Here is an 18,108-nt window from a genome sequence, read left to right as displayed (position 1 = left end):
TTGGAAGGTGAATCTTCACCCCAGCCTGGTGACTAGCGGGGTCTCTCAGGGGTAGTGTCTCTCAAGGGAGTAGCCAGGCCAGCTAGGGGAGTATCGGCTGTGGTGGCGTGACAGTGAGGATGGCTCTAGCTCGGTTGCCTAGAGCGGTGACGATCAGGAGAGTAGCGCCGGTGACTCAGGCCGGGAGGGCCTGGAGTACGCCCTCCTGAGCTCTTCCTGCTCATATTTTCTCTGCAACTCCCTACTGGAGAGGGTGTGGTCATAGACGGGCCTGTAGCAGGGCTGGTAATCTCTTAAACGAGAGAGGTGTGTAGGGCTTCGCAGCTCCTCTTCCTCAGGTTCATGACGACTGAGGTGGGTTGTGACAGGCATCTCTTGGCAAGACGCACAGATTCTTTTCGGGGCACCTCAATATCTCAACTATAGCAGGTCAGAATCCGGCGATACGAAAGACCGTGTAAAAACTGCAAGCTGGAGCTGGTCTGAGTGGTCGGAATGCCCTCAACCTCTATATACTTAAAATCAAATTAAATTTTGTTGGTCACATTCACATATTTAGCAGATGTTATTGCGGGTGTAGCGAAATGCTGGTTGGTTTGGTTCTGCCCACTATAGTGCTGTCTGGTTAGAACATGATGTTGAGACCCATCATTACTCTGGATGGTCACCACCACACAGACACAGCTGTTACCATTTGAAAATGTTTTATATGATTGTGTGGTTATATTTGCTAGACGCACACACCTCAGTAAGGAACAGCATGTCAAAAGTCTGTCGGCAGCACAACACTTTACTTCTTCTCAAGATGGATGATGGCGCGCACTAACTAAAGGTTAGTCAAGGCAGGTGGTATCCTGCAGCACATACAATCGCCCTGATTGGTTGGATGAACAGAGGTTTGAACTGTACTCTCTCTTTCTAACTCACATTTATCTTCTCTGTACCCGCTGTGCTGCTCATATGAGACAAAGACAGTGTGGAAAATAGAAGAACAGTGGATAGGATAGAGAGTGGAACAATGACAAATGACTGAACGAAGCACAAAGAAACAGTGGTGAAAGGGAGACGATGGCAGGGGTGCTACAAGTTGAATTGGGGGAAATGCTATGTGAGTTCCTGCAAAGTAGTTCTGTCTCTGTCAGCAGCGTCTGTTTTTATTTGGCGACTGCGGCTGTGATTTCTCTTTCAGTGGAGCAGGGGATCTCTGCTCTCTGGCCTCAGTGGTGTTCTGCTCCCCTGGCTGACTCTCCCACCAGGCTGTCCCTGGCTCTGCAGCAAAATCTGGACAATTTGTTTAATTCATCCAGTATCTCCAGCTCAATTAGGAGCCGTGTCAACAGAGATGAAATGATTCCGTCTGGCTTTGGCTGGCCTAGCTGCTTGGTTATATCCATGGCCACTTTGGCCCCGGTTATGTACTGTCTCTCTGCTTAAGGTACCTCTTTAAACCCTGCAGTGCACTTGAACTGTCTGATGTATCAGAGGTTAGAATGTACCTCAGGTATTCACACTCATCCTCGGTTTAGATTTATATAGATGAATATGGTTTCATCTCATCCAGGTAGTTTTTATATGCGTTGGTCTATGTTCATTGACCGTTTTATCATAACCCACAATTTATTTTGATGATATGTTTCCACCAGAATCATCTCCTCTACGTTTTACGTTGTGCTCTTATCTTCAATCACACCCGAGCACTGAAATTCCAGTGTGTATCATATGATGCATGAGCCCATCTCATTCCAAAGCAGACAGTTGATCTGTAACCATTCTCTAATGGATCTTTGTGCAATGCTCTCTCTAAGCTGCTTGTGTGCGCTGGCTCGCAGCTCCCCGGGAATGCCCCACAGAAGAAATATATCCGCCCACCCAGAGAAGCACGATATTGAATTTTTCCCCCATAATTAACACAGTCAACGTTTCCCTTTTACTGTGGGAATTGTAATTGAATCAACGCAATATTAGCAACTTTCAATGCAACATAACAAACGAGATTGTGTTTTAAGCAGAACGCATCGGAGTAGGATTCCATTGCATTACCACGTATGACTCAGCCCATACTCTTTACATACCAGTGCGCCATAACCAGTCAGCTTCAGTAGGCCAACAGTAAATGTAAATAGACCATTGCCATATATGGATCTGTGCCATTCACTTTGAACTGGACTGTTTACAGCATGAGTGGTCGTGAGTAGATGCGCTTGTTTTGAGATGAAAGCGAGAGCTGTGTATGGGCTTGTTTTGAGATCAAAGCGAGAGCTGTGTGTGGCTACGTGTGCACATTTGTTCATATCCTTTACTAGTTAGTGAGTTATTAGCCCAGTTAAACATAATTTGCAGTCAGCAATATGGGAGTGGTTGCTTCCTACAAGAGCACAAAACATCTACATTTCTAGATATCTTTGAGAAGCGAGTCAGGTAAACAGATATTTGTTTTTGTCTTAAAGGGGCAGTGTTGTATTTTGAAACCGGCTTGAATAAGCTATGTAGGCAGAGGTTGGCGTATTTTTGTCTGATTCTCTGTAATAATGGTATGGGAATAATAATGCATTTATTTTGTAAAGTGGTTTCATGCATCAAAAACAACATTTTCAGTCACCTTCGTGTCTGAATGACAAGTGGATAAACAGGTTAATGTCAAGTCCTGCGTGTTTTTTTTTTCAGAAGTCTCATGGAATGTAGGTCTAAATTGAACAACACACCTTGACTACTACTGTAGGCTGAATGATAGAACAGCTATTTCCATGTTAAAATGTTATGGGATGCATTTTCTCCGTTGTTTTTGATGGTAGGCCACTGTTAGGCCTACATTATGATCAAATAGCCAAAGTAGCCTACTTACTGTCTGAAACTGTATCTTAAAGCGTGTACAGCCTCAGTGTTCACAGTAAACGCATGCTGGAATTTGCACAGACTTTTTACAACCTTGAAGTTTTTGATCAGTAGACCTATAATAAATTGCAGTGAACATTGCTTATATGCCACACTGAATTAAAGCGCCTATGTGTTCCTCTCCTACCGAATCAGACAGTGTATTACCAACCAACCCCAGGTGCCATTATGACACGTTTATAAAAAATAAAAAAAACTGGTTGGCCAGTTGAGAACAAGTTCTCATTAACAACTGTGATCTGGCCAAGATAAATCAAAGCAGTGTGACAACAACAACAACTCAGAGTTACACATAAACAAACGTACAGTCAATAACACAAAAGAAAAATAGAAAGATTTATGTACAGTGTGTACAAATGTAGAATAGTAGGGAGGTAGGCAATAAATAGGCCCTAGAGGCGCAAATAATTACGGATAACATTAATACTGGAGTGATAGATGTGCATATGATGATGTGCAAGTAGATATACTGGGGTGCAAAAGAGCAACTTTTACATTTACATTTAAGTCATTTAGCAGACGCTCTTATCCAGAGCGACTTACAAATTGGTGCATTCACCTTATAACATCCAGTGGAACAGTCACTTTACAATAGTGCATCTAAATCTTAAAAGGGGGGTGAGAAGGATTACTTATCCTATCCTAGGTATTCCTTAAAGAGGTGGGGAGGGTAATGCAAGAGGGTAATGAATAATATTGGGGATGAGGTAGTCGGGTGTGGGGTTTATTTACAGATTGGCTATGTACAGGTAAGCTGCTCTGACAGCTGATGCTTAAAGTATATAAGACCTCAGCTTCAGAGATGTTTGCAATTTGTTCCAGTCATTGGCAGCAGAGAACTGGAAAGAAAGGCAGCCAAAGGAAGTGTTGGCTTTGGGGATGAACAGTACAATATACCTGCTGGAGCGCGTGCTACGGGTGGGTGTTGCTATAGTGACCAGTGAGCTGAGATAAGGCGGTGCTTTACCTAGCAAAGACTTATAGATGACCTGGAGCAGTTTCCCAAGAAAGCTAAGGTAACTGAGCTAAATGACTATTGCCCCGTAGCACTCACTTCCGTCATCATGAAGTGCTTTGAGAGACTAGTCAAGGATCATATCACCTCCACCCTACCTGACACCCTAGACCCACTCCAATTCGCTTACCGCCCCAATAGGTCCACAGACGACGCAATCGCAATCATACTGCACACTGCCCTAACCCATCTGGACAAGAGGAATACCTATGTAAGAATGCTGTTCATTGACTACAGCTCAGCATTTTACACTATAGTACCCTCCAAACTCGTCATTAAGCTTGAGACCCTGGGTCTCGACCCCGCCCTGTGCAACTGGGTCCTGGACTTTCTTACAGGCCGCCCCCAGTTGGTGAGGGTAGGAAGCAACATCTCCACCATGCTGATCCTCAACACTGGGTCCTCACAAGGGTGCATTCTCAGCCCTCTACTGTACTCCCTGTTCACCCATGACTGCGTGGCCGTGCACATCTCCAAATCAATCATCACGTTTGCAGACGACACTTCAGTGGTAGGTTTGATTACCAACAACAACGAGACGGCCTATAGGGAGGAGGTGAGGGCCCTCGGAGTGTGTTGTCAGGAAAATAACCTCACTCTCAACATCAACAAAACAAAATAGATGATCGTTAACTTCAGGAAACAGCAGAGGGAGCACCCCCCTATCCACATCGACATGACAGTAGTGGAGAAGGTGGAAAGTTTTAAGTTCCTCGACGTACACATCACGGACAAACATCACATCACGGACAAACTGAAATGGTCCACCCACACAGACAGTGTGGTAAAGAAGGCGCAACAGTGCCTCTTCAACCTCGGGATTTCTTCAACCTCAAATTTGGCTTGTCGCCTAAAACACTCTCAAACTTCTACAGATGCACTATCGAAAGCATCATGTCGGGCTGTATCACCGCCTGGTACAGCAACTGCTCGGCCCACAACCGTAAGGTTCTCCAGAGGGTAGTGTGTCTGCACAACGCATCACCGGGGGCAAACTACCTGCCCTCCAGCACACCTACACCGCCCGGTGTCACAGGAAGGCTAAAAAGATAATCAAGGACAACAACCACCCGAGCCACTGCCTGTTCACCCCGCTATCATCCAGAAGGCGAGGTCAGTAAAGGTGCATCAAAGCTGGGACCGAGAGACTGAGAAACAGCTTCTATCTCAAGGCCATCAGACTGTTAAACAGCCATCACTAACATTGAGTGACTGCTGCCAACACACTGACTCATCTCTAGCCACTTTAATAATAAAAAACTGGATGTAATAAATGAATCATTAGATGAATAATAAATGAATCATTAGTCACTTATCAAATCAAATTTATTTATATAGCCCTTCGTACATCAGCTGATATCTCAAAGTGCTGTACAGAAACCCAGCCTAAAACCCCAAACAGCAAGCAATGCAGGTGTAGAAGCACGGTGGCTAGGAAAAACTCCCTAGAAAGGCCAAAACCTAGGAAGAAACCTAGAGAGGAACCAGGCTATGTGGGGTGGCCAGTCCTCTTCTGGCTGTGCCGGGTGGAGATTATAACAGAACATGGCCAAGATGTTCAAATGTTCATAAATGACCAGCATGGTCGAATAATAACAAGGCAGAACAGTTGAAACTGGAGCAGCAGCACAGTCAGGTGGACCGGGGACAGCAAGGAGTAATCATGTCAGGTAGTCCTGGGGCACGGTCCTAGGGCTCAGGTCCTCCGAGAGAGAGAAAGAAAGAAAGAGAGAATTAGAGAGAGCATATGTGGGGTGGCCCGTCCTCTTCTGGCTGTGCCGGGTGGAGATTATAACAGAACATGGCCAAGATGTTCAAATGTTCATAAATGACCAGCATGGTCGAATAATAGTAAGACAGAACAGTTGAAACTGGAGCAGCAGCATGGCCAGGTGGACTGGGGACAGCAAGGAGTCATCATGTCAGGTAGTCCTGGGGCATGGTCCTAGGGCTCAGGTCAGTTGAAACTGGAGCAGCAGCATGGCCAGGTGGACTGGGGACAGCAAGGAGTTATCATGTCAGGTAGTCCTGGGGCATGGTCCTAGGGCTCAGGTCCTCCGAGAGAGAGAGAGAAAGAAAGAAGGAGAGAATTAGAGAACGCACACTTAGATTCACACAGGACACCGAATAGGACAGGAGAAGTACTCCAGATATAACAAACTGACCCTAGCCCCGACACAAACTACTGCAGCATAAATACTGGAGGCTGAGACAGGAGGGGACAGGAGACACTGTGGCCCCATCCGAGGACACCCCGGACAGGGCCAAACAGGAAGGATATAACCCCACCCACTTTGCCAAAGCACAGCCCCCACACCACTAGAGGGATATCTTCAACCACCAACCTACCATCCTGAGACAAGGCTGAGTATAGCCCACAAAGATCTCCTCCACGGCACAGCCCAAGTGTGGGGGGTGCAGACAGGATGACCACAACAGTGAATCAACCCACTCAGGTGACGCACCCCCTGCAGGGACGGCATGGGAGAGCCCCAGTAAGCCAGTGACTCAGCCCCTGTAATAGGGTTAGAGGCAGAGAATCCCAGTGGAAAGAGGGGAACCGGCCAGGCAGAGACAGCAAGGGCGGTTCGTTGCTCCAGAGCCTTTCCGTTCACCTTCTCACTCCTGGGCCAGACTACACTCAATCATATGACCCACTGAAGAGATGAGTCTTCAGTAAAGACTTAAAGGTTGAGACCGAGTTTGCTTCTCTGACATGGGTAGGCAGACCGTTCCATAAAAATGGAGCTCTATAGGAGAAAGCCCTGCCTCCAGCTGTTTGCTTAGAAATTCTAGGGACAATTAGGAGGCCTGCGTCTTGTGACCGTAGCATACGTGTAGGTATGTACGGCAGGAACAAATCAGAGCGATAGGTAGGAGCAAGCCCATGTAATGCTTTGTAGGTTAGCAGTAAAACCTTAAAATCAGCCCTTGCTTTGACAGGAAGCCAGTGTAGAGAGGCTAGCACTGGAGTAATATGATCAATTTTTTTGGTTCTAGTCAGGATTCTAGCAGCCGTATTTAGCACTAACTGAAGTTTATTTAGTGCTTTATCCGGGTAGCCGGAAAGTAGAGCATTGCAGTAGTCTAACCTAGAAGTGACAAAAGCATGGATTAATTTTTCTGCATCATTTTTGGACAGAACGTTTCTGATTTTTGCAATATTACGTAGATGGAAAAAAGCTGTCCTCGAAATGGTCTTGATATGTTCTTCAAAAGAGAGATCAGGGTCCAGAGTAACGCCGAGATCTCTGTGTTTCTTGGGACCTAGAACAAGCATCTCTGTTTTGTCCGAGTTTAATAGTAGAAAGTTTGCAGCCATCCACTTTCTTATGTCTGAAACACATGCTTCTAGCGAGGGCAATTTTGGGGCTTCACCATGTTTCATTGAAATGTACAGCTGTGTGTCATCCGCATAGCAGTGAAAGTTAACATTGTTTTCGAATAACATCCCCAAGAGGTAAAATGTATAGTGAAAACAATAGTGGTCCTAAAACGGAACCTTGAGGAACACGGAAATTTACAGTTGATTTGTCAGAGGACAAACCATTCACAGAGACAAACTGATATCTTTCCGACAGATAAGATCTGAACCAGGCCAGAACATGTCCGTGTAGACCAATTTGGGTTTCCAATCTCTCCAAAAGAATGTGGTGATCGATGGTATCAAAAGCAGCACTAAGGTCTAGGAGCACGAGGACAGATGCAGAGCCTCGGTCCGATGCCATTAAAATGTAATTTACCACCTTCACAAGTGCCGTCTCAGTGCTATGATGGGGTCTAAAACCAGACTGATGCATTTTGTATACATTGTTTGTCTTCAGGAAAGCAGTGAGTTGCTGCGCAACAGCCTTCTCTAAAATTTTTGAGAGGAATGGAAGATTCGATATTGGCCGATAGTTTTTTATATTTTCTGGGTCAAGGTTTGGCTTTTTCAAGAGAGGCTTTATTACTGCCACTTTTAGTGAGTTTGGTACACATCCAGTGGATAGAGAGCCATTTATTATGTTCAACATAGGAGGGCCAAGCACAGGAAGCAGCTCTTTCAGTAGTTTAGTTGGAATAGGGTCCAGTATGCAGCTTGAAGGTTTAGAAGCCATGATTATTTTCATCATTGTGTCAAGAGATATAGTACTAAAACACTTGAGCGTCTCTCTTGATCCTAGGTCCTGGCAGAGCTGTGCAGACTCAGGACAACTGAGGTTTGGAGGAATACGCAGGTTTAAAGAGGAGTCCGTAATTTGCTTTCTAATAATCATAATCTTTTCCTCAAAGAAGTTCATGAATTTATCACTGCTAAAGTGAAAGTCATTCTCTCTTGGGGAATGCTGCTTTTTAGTTAGCTTTGCGACAGTATCAAAAAGGAATTTCGGATTGTTCTTATTTTCCTCAATTAAGTTAGAAAAATAGGATGATCGAGCAGCAGTAAGGGCTCTTCGGTAATGCACGGTACCATCTTTCCAAGCTAGTTGGAAGACTTCCAGTTTGGTGTGGCGCCAATTCCGTTCCAATTTTCTGGAAGCTTGCTTCAGAGCTCGGGTATTTTCTGTGTACCAGGGAGCTAGATTCTTATGAGAAATGTTTTTAGTTTTTAGGGGTGCAACTGCATCTAGGGTATTGCGCAAGATTAAATTGAGATCCTCAGTTAGGTGGTTAACTGATTTTTGTCCTCTGGCGTCCTTGGGTAGGCAGAGGGAGTCTGGAAGGGCATCAAGGAATCTTTGTGTTGTCTGTGAATTTATAGCACGACCTTTGATGGTCCTTGGTTGGGGTCTGAGCAGATTATTTGTTGCAATTGCAAACGTAATAAAATGGTGGTCCGATAGTCCAGGATTATGAGGAAAAACATTAAGATCCACAACATTTATTCCATGGGACAAAACTAGGTCCAGCGTATGACTGTGACAGTGAGTGGGTCCAGAGACATGTTGGACAAAACCCACTGAGTCGATGATGGCTCCGAAAGCCTTTTGGAGTGGGTCTGTGGACTTTTACATGTGAATATTAAAGTCACCAAAGATTAGAATATTATCTGCTATGACTACAAGGTCCGATAGGAATTCAGGGAACTCCGTGAGGAACGCTGTATGTGGCCCAGGAGGCCTGTAAACAGTAGCTATAAAAAGTGATTGAGTAGGCTGCATAGATTTCATGACTAGAAGCTCAAAAGATGAAAACGTCATTTTTTTTTTTGTAAATTGAAATTTGCTATCGTAAATGTTAGCAACACCTCCGCCTTTTTTCAATTTGTCAGAGCTAATGGTGGGAAGCTTCGGCGTCACAGACCCCGTAACGGGAGGAGTAGAGACCAGAGAAGACTCGGCCTCTGACTCCGACCCGCTACTTAATGGGGAAAACCGGTTGAAAGTTTCTGTCGTTTCTGAATGAGCGACACCGGTTGAGCTTTCCTACAGCATTTCCTTCCAGAAACCGTGAGAAAGTTGTCCGGCTGCGGGGACTGTGCCAGGGGATTTATACTACTATCTGTACTTACTGGTGGCACAGACGCGGCTTCATCCTTTCCTATACTGAAATTACCCTTGCCTAACGATTGCGTCTGAAGCTGGGCTTGTAGCACAGCTATCCTCGCAGTAAGGCGAGTACAGCGACTACAAATAGTAGGCATCATGTTAATGTTACTACTTAGCTTCGGCTGTTGGAGGTCCTGACGAATCGTGTCCAGATAAAGCGTCCGGGGTGAAAAAGTTGAAGAAAAAATAAATAAATATATGAACGGTAATTAAAAAGTGAAAACCGTAAAGTTGTCAGGTAGCAAAATAGATTGGCAACAAAACGCACAGCAACTCGAAAACAAACCCGCAAGTTGTGACCGGCATGTTTGCAATTAAACAATGCCACTTTATATAATGTTTACATACCTTATATTACTCATCTCATATGTATATACTGTACTCTATACCATCTACTGCATCTTGCCTATGCCGTTCGGCCATCGCTCATCTATATATTTCTATGTACATATTCTTATTAATTCCTTTACACTTGTGGATATAAAGTAGTTGTTGTGAAATTGTTAGGTTACTTGTTAGATATTACTGCATGGTCGGATCTAGAAGCACAAGCATTTCGCTACACTCACATTAACATCAATGAATAATGTGTATGTGACCAATAAAAATGTATTTGATTTTGTAGTATATGGGGCTTTGGTGACAAAACGGATGACGTTGTGATAGACTACATCCAGTTTGCTGAGTAGTGTTAGGGGCTATTTTGTAAATGACATTGCCAAAGTCAAGGATCGGTAGGATAGTCAGTTTTACGAGGGTATCTTTGACGGCATGAGTGAAGGAGGCTTTGTTGCGAAAATAGAAAGCCGATTCTAGATGTAATTTTGAATTGGAGATGCTTAATGTGAGTTTGGAACGAGAGTTTACAGTCTAACCAGACACCTAGGTATTTGTATTTGTACACATCTTTTACCCCAGGCTTTTATTCGTGGCTTTTAATGTGTCTCTCTGAGCCAGAGGTTGGAAAGGCAGTGTGAGTTCAGGGAGAGGGCAGTGGAAGCTGTAGGTGGAGAGGAAACAGACCTGTTCTCATTCACTGTCAATCATTGGGCCTAACTAACTCAGTCATCACCTCCTAAGGGTAACTTGGCAGCGTATTCACACTCAGGGAGTTGGTGTCCCATTGTCACTCAACAGTTCTGCATTCTGCTGCCCCTGAGTATGAAATTAATATGAAGTATGAAATATGGATGAATGTTCGCATTGTGCTGGTATTGGACTGACAATGACTGTGTGCCTTATCTACAGTATAGTCCAGTAGCATCATCTCACACTCCCCTAACCCTGTATAACCCAACTGCTACCATTTTGATGCAGCCTTGTGGTTCAGCAGGTGTTGAATAGCTGAACACCTGTGTCACATTCCTGTAAAGCTCTCCGGTCAACATTACTGTTCAAACGCTAGTTGTGCACAGGGAACTCATTTGCAGTGTTGTACCCCCCCCCATCATGGTTGCCAGTTCACTGAGCATGATGGCTCACATTTATTGGTTTTCCTCGTTGGGTCTCGGCAGTGCTACCGTCAGAGACGTTGTGTGCAAAAAAAAAATGTTTTTGCAGGTGCTGTCTTACATGCACCGGGTTTGGGAGTTGTAGAGGCTGGCTGTGATTTTCCGTTGTCGCGTCGTGTTTCCTTTAGGTTTGAGAAAGTGAAAGGTCATTCGAGATCAAGTGACTCGTTTGACGTAGTTTTAACTCAACATATTTAATGTTACCAGGGTCTGCTATCAGAGTCAGAAGGCCTCAGTGGAGCAGTGGTCAAATGTAGGCTTGAAGTTGTTCACCCACTTTGGGGAACCATTTGTCATCTGCCAAATAGAATCCACTAACTTGTCTCTCCGGGGAGAGAGAAATTTGTAGTATGGAGTCCGTACTCTGTCACAAAGCAGGCTGCACCCATAGGCAAATGAAGCGGCCGACTAACTAGCTTATCCATAAACTATGAGGTCTGCTGGTGATTTGGGGAACGGCTATATGGGATGCAGCCTCTCTCATTTGTATTATTAATCTGTTTTTCATATTTATTGGGAAAAAATGGTCTGTGAAATCAATCAAAGGCAGCATCAGCCAGTGATTGGGCTTGTTGTGGCCCTGCCTCTGGTTTGTCAGATTGGTCTTGACAGCACCAGCCACCAGTTCCACTACTATATGAATTAGTTTTGTACTGTGACCTCGTTTAGCTGGGATGATGATTGTCTGTAGCCAAGCCTTAGTTTTGTGTGGCGGTTTCTCCCATCAATTTAATGGTTGTGTGTTTTCTTCTCATTGTTGATCCTCGCTCCTCGGTGTTGTAATCACTCCACCTGCTGCCATGTCGGCACTAAGCTATAATCATCCATATTGTTTTTCTGTTGCTTGTGCTGATGGTCGAGATAGCTGCTGCTTCAACCCAGCAGAGGTTTGGCAGCTATCTCAGTGTTTTACTAAAATGATGGGTTTTTGACTGGAGCTTAATGATAAGTGGGAAGCATCTGTGGGCCTCCAGACTTCTTCAACCTCATGAGGAAAGTCAGAGCGTGCTCATAATTGGCTCGCATTCAGACAGATCTCCTATTATTTATGAAAAGGTTGCAGAGGATTGTTCTACAACATGAGCCAGGTATAAGTGACTCATAAAATGAATATAATGTTATTATAGCTTGAATTAAAACAAGGGGAACTACAAGAATGTTCTAAATGCACCCTATCCTGCATCCGAGTGTCTGGATACTACACCATTACATACTTCACATCACCCTGCTTGTAAGGTGCATGACATGTTTTCTCCTCTCAGTACTAATTATGAATATAGAATATGTTAATTCTAACAGTTGGCTGTAGCAGCTTGTCTGAATATAATGCTAAATCCACAGCTCTGCTCCTTTCTCCCTAGCCTGAGCACCCAAGTGTTTGGCAGATGCTGCCAATCTTTAAGGTGCTCTTTTGACTTTGTGAATGAAAGCTCCCATTTTAGACTCTTCATTTTGACCTTAGGTGTGATTGCTACATTCGCTTTCAGTCCAAACAGATTGAAGAAAGAGAGAGACAGTGAAAAAAAAAAGATTAAACATCCCCCTCAGTTTTCTAAGTTGTTTGTGTTTTGCTGACAATTTCACCAATGAGCCAGAAGGAAACGCATTTGCCTTGTCACATGTGCGCGCAAATACACACTCATGCGCGCACGCACACACCTAAACTTACACAAACGCACACACTTACACGTTCTGCAAATTGGATCGATATCCATAGTTCAATGACTGATTGGGTACAGGGTTCCCAATGATCACTGGAATATTAACAATTTTGAGGCAGTTAAGATACAGCAGCAAAGACCTGATAATGGAACCTGAGGTGGATGCAGGCAGCAGGGAGTTTTTGAGGGGCTAGCTAGAGAGAGAGAGCAACGTAGTTCTGTTGTAGTGTATCTCTCCAGGGACAGCTTGGCTTCTGGGGCCTCAGCTGGTTCTTGCTGAATAAGATTAGCCTTATGGTAGCTTGTAGCTCTCCCTCAAAGACTTGTTCTACACAATGAAACCCACTTTAGAAGGGAACATTTTAAACGCTCTTTCTCCCACTTTTATTGCAGTGTTCTGTAGAGTTTTTTTGTGGTTGTGCGTCACTACTGGCTTGATGAGCAGATAAGGCTGTTAAAAGCAATCCACACAAACAAAAACATACTGAACAAACACACTCACACACTCTTTCTCATGCACACACACACACACACACACACCTTTATCATGATGCACCACTGGTGTCTGCAGTTTAGGGCCTTGTTTAGAGGCTACTCATTATGCGTCATCCTTAGTTAGCTTTGGCTGTCGCAGTCCCGCCCCTCCTGTCTCCACCAGCTGCTGGGGCTGCAGGCCTGACTTTGGTGCCTCCTTGCTGAGTTGCGGATGTCCACTCCCTGGCAGTGGTGTCCCACCCCAGGGCCAACCACATTGCATGGCTGCCTCTGTCCCTGCCTGTCCCCCCTCCAGCTCCAGCCTCCATCAAAGGACCCAAGTGACACAGTGGTGGGGATAGTGGGAATCTGATGCATCAATATTTCACAGATATTTCCCCCACTACTGCTTTGTCAAATTCAAGGGAAATGTCCTTTCAAGCTGCTTCTCCGAATAGACATTTTCAGTAGATACAATAGTGCCTGACTTGCTTTGTTTTACCCTCTTCCAGACTCTATCCTTCTCCCTCCTCTCCTCCACTCTACACTTCTACTGCATCCTTTCATACTGTAAGGGAATACCCCCTGTATTGGACAAAAATGAATGGCATGTCATTGGCATCGGACAAACCATATACACATTGGCCAATACCACCCAATTCGGCGTTGATTCATCCAAAGTGTATTGCAAATGCCATATGGTAATTGCCAGTTGTAACACTTTAAAAAATTCAACAGGGGGCAAATGCGCTCCACGGGGTTTTTCATATTGGATATGTAACCCAAATCAATGTCCAAAGTAAAATTTTGAAAAAATGAACTTTTTTCAAAAACTTATCACCCCTTAAAAAAAGTGCTTTCTGGACCGTTTTTCGAAATTCTTTCGATTTTTTGTCAATTACACATGTGTAAGAACTGTATGAATATACTTTTGTCCAATTTTATTATCATAATTTTTTTAATTTTTTTTTATATGCGCATAAGGAATATGTTTTGTCCAATTCCAATATGATTTCATAGGAAGTCAAAAGTCAAAAGTCAAAATGTCAAAATTTTGTAAAAACTTCACACACCCATAAAAAAGTGCTTTCTGGACCGTTTTTCGAAATTCTTTCGATTTTTTGTCAATTACACATGTGTAAGAACTGTATGAATATACTTTTGTCCAATTTTATTATCATAATTTTTTTTTTTTTTTTTACATGCGCATAAGGAATATGTTTTGTCCAATTCCAATATGATTTCATAGGAAGTCAAAAGTCAAAAGTCAAAAATGTCAAAATTTTGTAAAAACTTCACACACCCATAAAAAGTGCTTTCTGGACCGTTTTTGAAATTCTTTCGATTTTTTGTCAATTACATGTGTAAGAACTGTATGAATATACTTTTGTCCAATTTTATTATCATAATTTTTTTTTTTTTTTTTTTTTTTACATGCGCATAAGGAATATGTTTTGTCCAATTCCAATATGATTTCATAGGAAGTCAAAGTCAAAAGTCAAAAATGTCAAAATTTTGTAAAAACTTCACACACCCTTAAAAAAGTGCTTTCTGGACCGTTTTTGAAATTCTTTCAATTTTTTTGTCAATTACACATGTGTAAGAACTGTATGAATATACTTTTGTCCAATTTTATTATCATATTTTTTATATTTTTTTAATTGTGCATAAGGATTTTTTTGTGGGCCAAATGACGTAAGAAATTTGACATGCTCAAAATCCTGCAGAAATGCAAAATTGACTGGCCTGATGAACTCGGGATGGCCGGGCAGTGATAGTTGTTCCTTTCCATCACTCGTTGTGTTGACTTCATCATGTCCATTTTGTGATGTTTTTCACTATATAATCATATTGCAAGTGCACGTGCATTTGCAATATGTTTCAATGTGCATTTACCATATGAAATTTGACCTTGCTCAAAAATGCAAAATTGACTGGTCTGATGAACACAGGATGGCCGAGCAGTGATAGTTGTACATTTCCATCACTCGTTGTGTTGATTTCATCATCTCCGTTAGGTGATGTTTTTACACTATAGAATCATATTGCAAATGCACGTGCATTGTTGTGCAACTGGTAACCCAAAAATAAAAATATGGTTGTAAATGCATTTACCGGTCATTCTGATATTAATGCTCGCTATGGGAACACAGGATGGCCGGGCAGTGATAGTTGTACATTTCCATCACTCGTTGTGTTGATTTCATCATGTCCATTAGGTGATGTTTTTACACTATAGAATCATATTGCAAGTGCGCGCGCATTTGCAATATGTTTCAATGTGCATTTACCATATGAAATTTGAAATGCTCAAAAATGCAAAATTGACTGGTCTGATGGACACAGGATGGCCGAGCAGTGATAGTTGTACATTTCCATCACTGTTGTGTTGATTTCATCATGTCCATTAGGTGATGTTTTTACACTATAGAATCATATTGCAAGTGCGCGCGCATTTGCAATATGTTTCAATGTGCATTTACCATATGAAATTTGACATGCTCAAAAATGCAAAATTGACTGGTCTGATGGACACAGGATGGCCGAGCAGTGATAGTTGTACATTTCCATCACTCGTTGTGTTGATTTCATCATGTCCATTAGGTGATGTTTTTACACTATAAAATCATATTGCAAGTGCGCGCGCATTTGCAATATGTTTCAATGTGCATTTACCATATGAAATTTGACATGCTCAAAAATGCAAAATTGACTGGTCTGATGAACACAGGATGGCTGAGCAGTGATAGTTGTACATTTCCATCACCTGTTGTGTTGATTTCATCATGTCCATTTGTTTATGTTTTCTCACTTTTGCAAAGTCACTGTGCATTTGCAATATGGTTCAATGGGCAGGTACCATCACGAATTTGTCATGCTATAAAAATCCTGCAGGAATGTGAAATTGACTGGTCTGATGAACACAGGATGGCCGAGCAGTGATAGTTGTACATTTCCATCACTTGTTGTGTTGATTTCATCATGTCCATTAGGTGATGTTTTCACTATAGAATCATATTGCAAATGCACGTGCATTGTTGTGCAACTGGTAACCCAAAAATTAAAATATGGTTGTAAATGCATTTACCGGTCATTCTGATATTAATGCTCGCTATGGGAACACAGGATGGCCGGGCAGTGATAGTTGTACATTTCCATCACTCGTTGTGTTGATTTCATCATGTCCATTGGGTGATGTTTTTACACTATAGAATCATATTGCAAGTGCGCGCGCATTTGCAATATGTTTCAATGTGCATTTACCATATGAAATTTGAAATGCTCAAAATGCAAAATTGACTGGTCTGATGGACACAGGATGGCCGAGCAGTGATAGTTGTACATTTCCATCACTCGTTGTGTTGATTTCATCATGTCCATTAGGTGATGTTTTTCACTATAGAATCATATTGCAAGTGCTGCGCGCATTTTGCAATATGTTTCAATGTGCATTTACCATATGAAATTTGACATGCTCAAAATGCAAAATTGACTGGTCTGATGAACACAGGATGGCTGAGCAGTGATAGTTGTACATTTCCATCACCTGTTGTGTTGATTTCATCATGTCCATTTGTTTATGTTTTCTCACTTTTGCAAAGTCACTGTGCATTTGCAATATGGTTCAATGGGCAGGTACCATCACGAATTTGTCATGCTATAAAATCCTGCAGGAATGTGAAATTGACTGGTCTGATGAACACAGGATGGCCGAGCAGTGATAGTTGTACATTTCCATCACTTGTTGTGTTGATTTCATCATGTCCATTAGGTGATGTTTTTTCACTATAGAATCATATTGCAAATGCACGTGCATTGTTGTGCAACTGGTAACCTAAAAATTAAAATATGGTTGTAAATGCATTTACCGGTCATTCTGATATTAATGCTCGCTATGGGAACACAGGATGGCCGGGCAGTGATAGTTGTACATTTCCATCACTCGTTGTGTTGATTTCATCATGTCCATTAGGTGATGTTTTTACACTATAGAATCATATTGCAAGTGCGCGCGCATTTGCAATATGTTTCAATGTGCATTTACTATATGAAATTTGACATGCTCAAAAATGCAAAATTGACTGGTCTGATGGACACAGGATGGCCGAGCAGTGATAGTTGTACATTTCCATCACTCGTTGTGTTGATTTCATCATGTCCATTAGGTGATGTTTTTTCACTATAGAATCATATTGCAAGTGCGCGCGCATTTGCAATATGTTTCAATGTGCATTACCATATGAAATTTGAAATGCTCAAAAATGCAAAATTGACTGGTCTGATGGACACAGGATGGCCGAGCAGTGATAGTTGTACATTTCCATCACTCGTTGTGTTGATTTCATCATGTCCATTAGGTGATGTTTTTTCACTATAGAATCATATTGCAGAAGTGCGCGCGCATTTTGCAATATGTTTCAATGTGCATTTACCATATGAAATTTGAAATGCTCAAAAATGCAAAATTGACTGGTCTGATGGACACAGGATGGCCGAGCAGTGATAGTTGTACATTTCCATCACTCGTTGTGTTGATTTCATCATGTCCATTAGGTGATGTTTTCACTATAGAATCATATTGCAAGTGCGCGCGCATTTGCAATATGTTTCAATGTGCATTTACCATATGAAATTTGACATGCTCAAAATGCAAAATTGACTGGTCTGATGAACACAGGATGGCTGAGCAGTGATAGTTGTACATTTCCATCACCTGTTGTGTTGATTTCATCATGTCCATTTGTTTATGTTTTCTCACTTTTGCAAAGTCACTGTGCATTTGCAATATGGTTCAATGGGCAGGTACCATCACGAATTTGTCATGCTATAAAATCCTGCAGGAATGTGAAATTGACTGGTCTGATGAACACAGGATGGCCGAGCAGTGATAGTTGTACATTTCCATCACTTGTTGTGTTGATTTCATCATGTCCATTAGGTGATGTTTTTTCACTATAGAATCATATTGCAAATGCACGTGCATTGTTGTGCAACTGGTAACCCAAAAATTAAAATATGGTTGT

The 18,108-nt window shown here is 42.5% G+C and overlaps 1 protein-coding gene across 6 annotated transcripts in view; it reads left to right on the top strand.

The window, feature by feature from the left end:
* The window catches only part of LOC118387484 (splicing factor, suppressor of white-apricot homolog), a 165,645-nt gene that overhangs the window by 43,018 nt on the left and 104,519 nt on the right, over positions 1-18,108 (top strand). The window lies entirely within an intron of this gene.

Source organism: Oncorhynchus keta, chromosome 9 (genome assembly GCF_023373465.1).
Source record: "Oncorhynchus keta strain PuntledgeMale-10-30-2019 chromosome 9, Oket_V2, whole genome shotgun sequence".
Lineage (NCBI taxonomy): Eukaryota > Metazoa > Chordata > Actinopteri > Salmoniformes > Salmonidae > Oncorhynchus > Oncorhynchus keta.
This window is presented reverse-complemented; position numbering and strand designations above follow the sequence as displayed.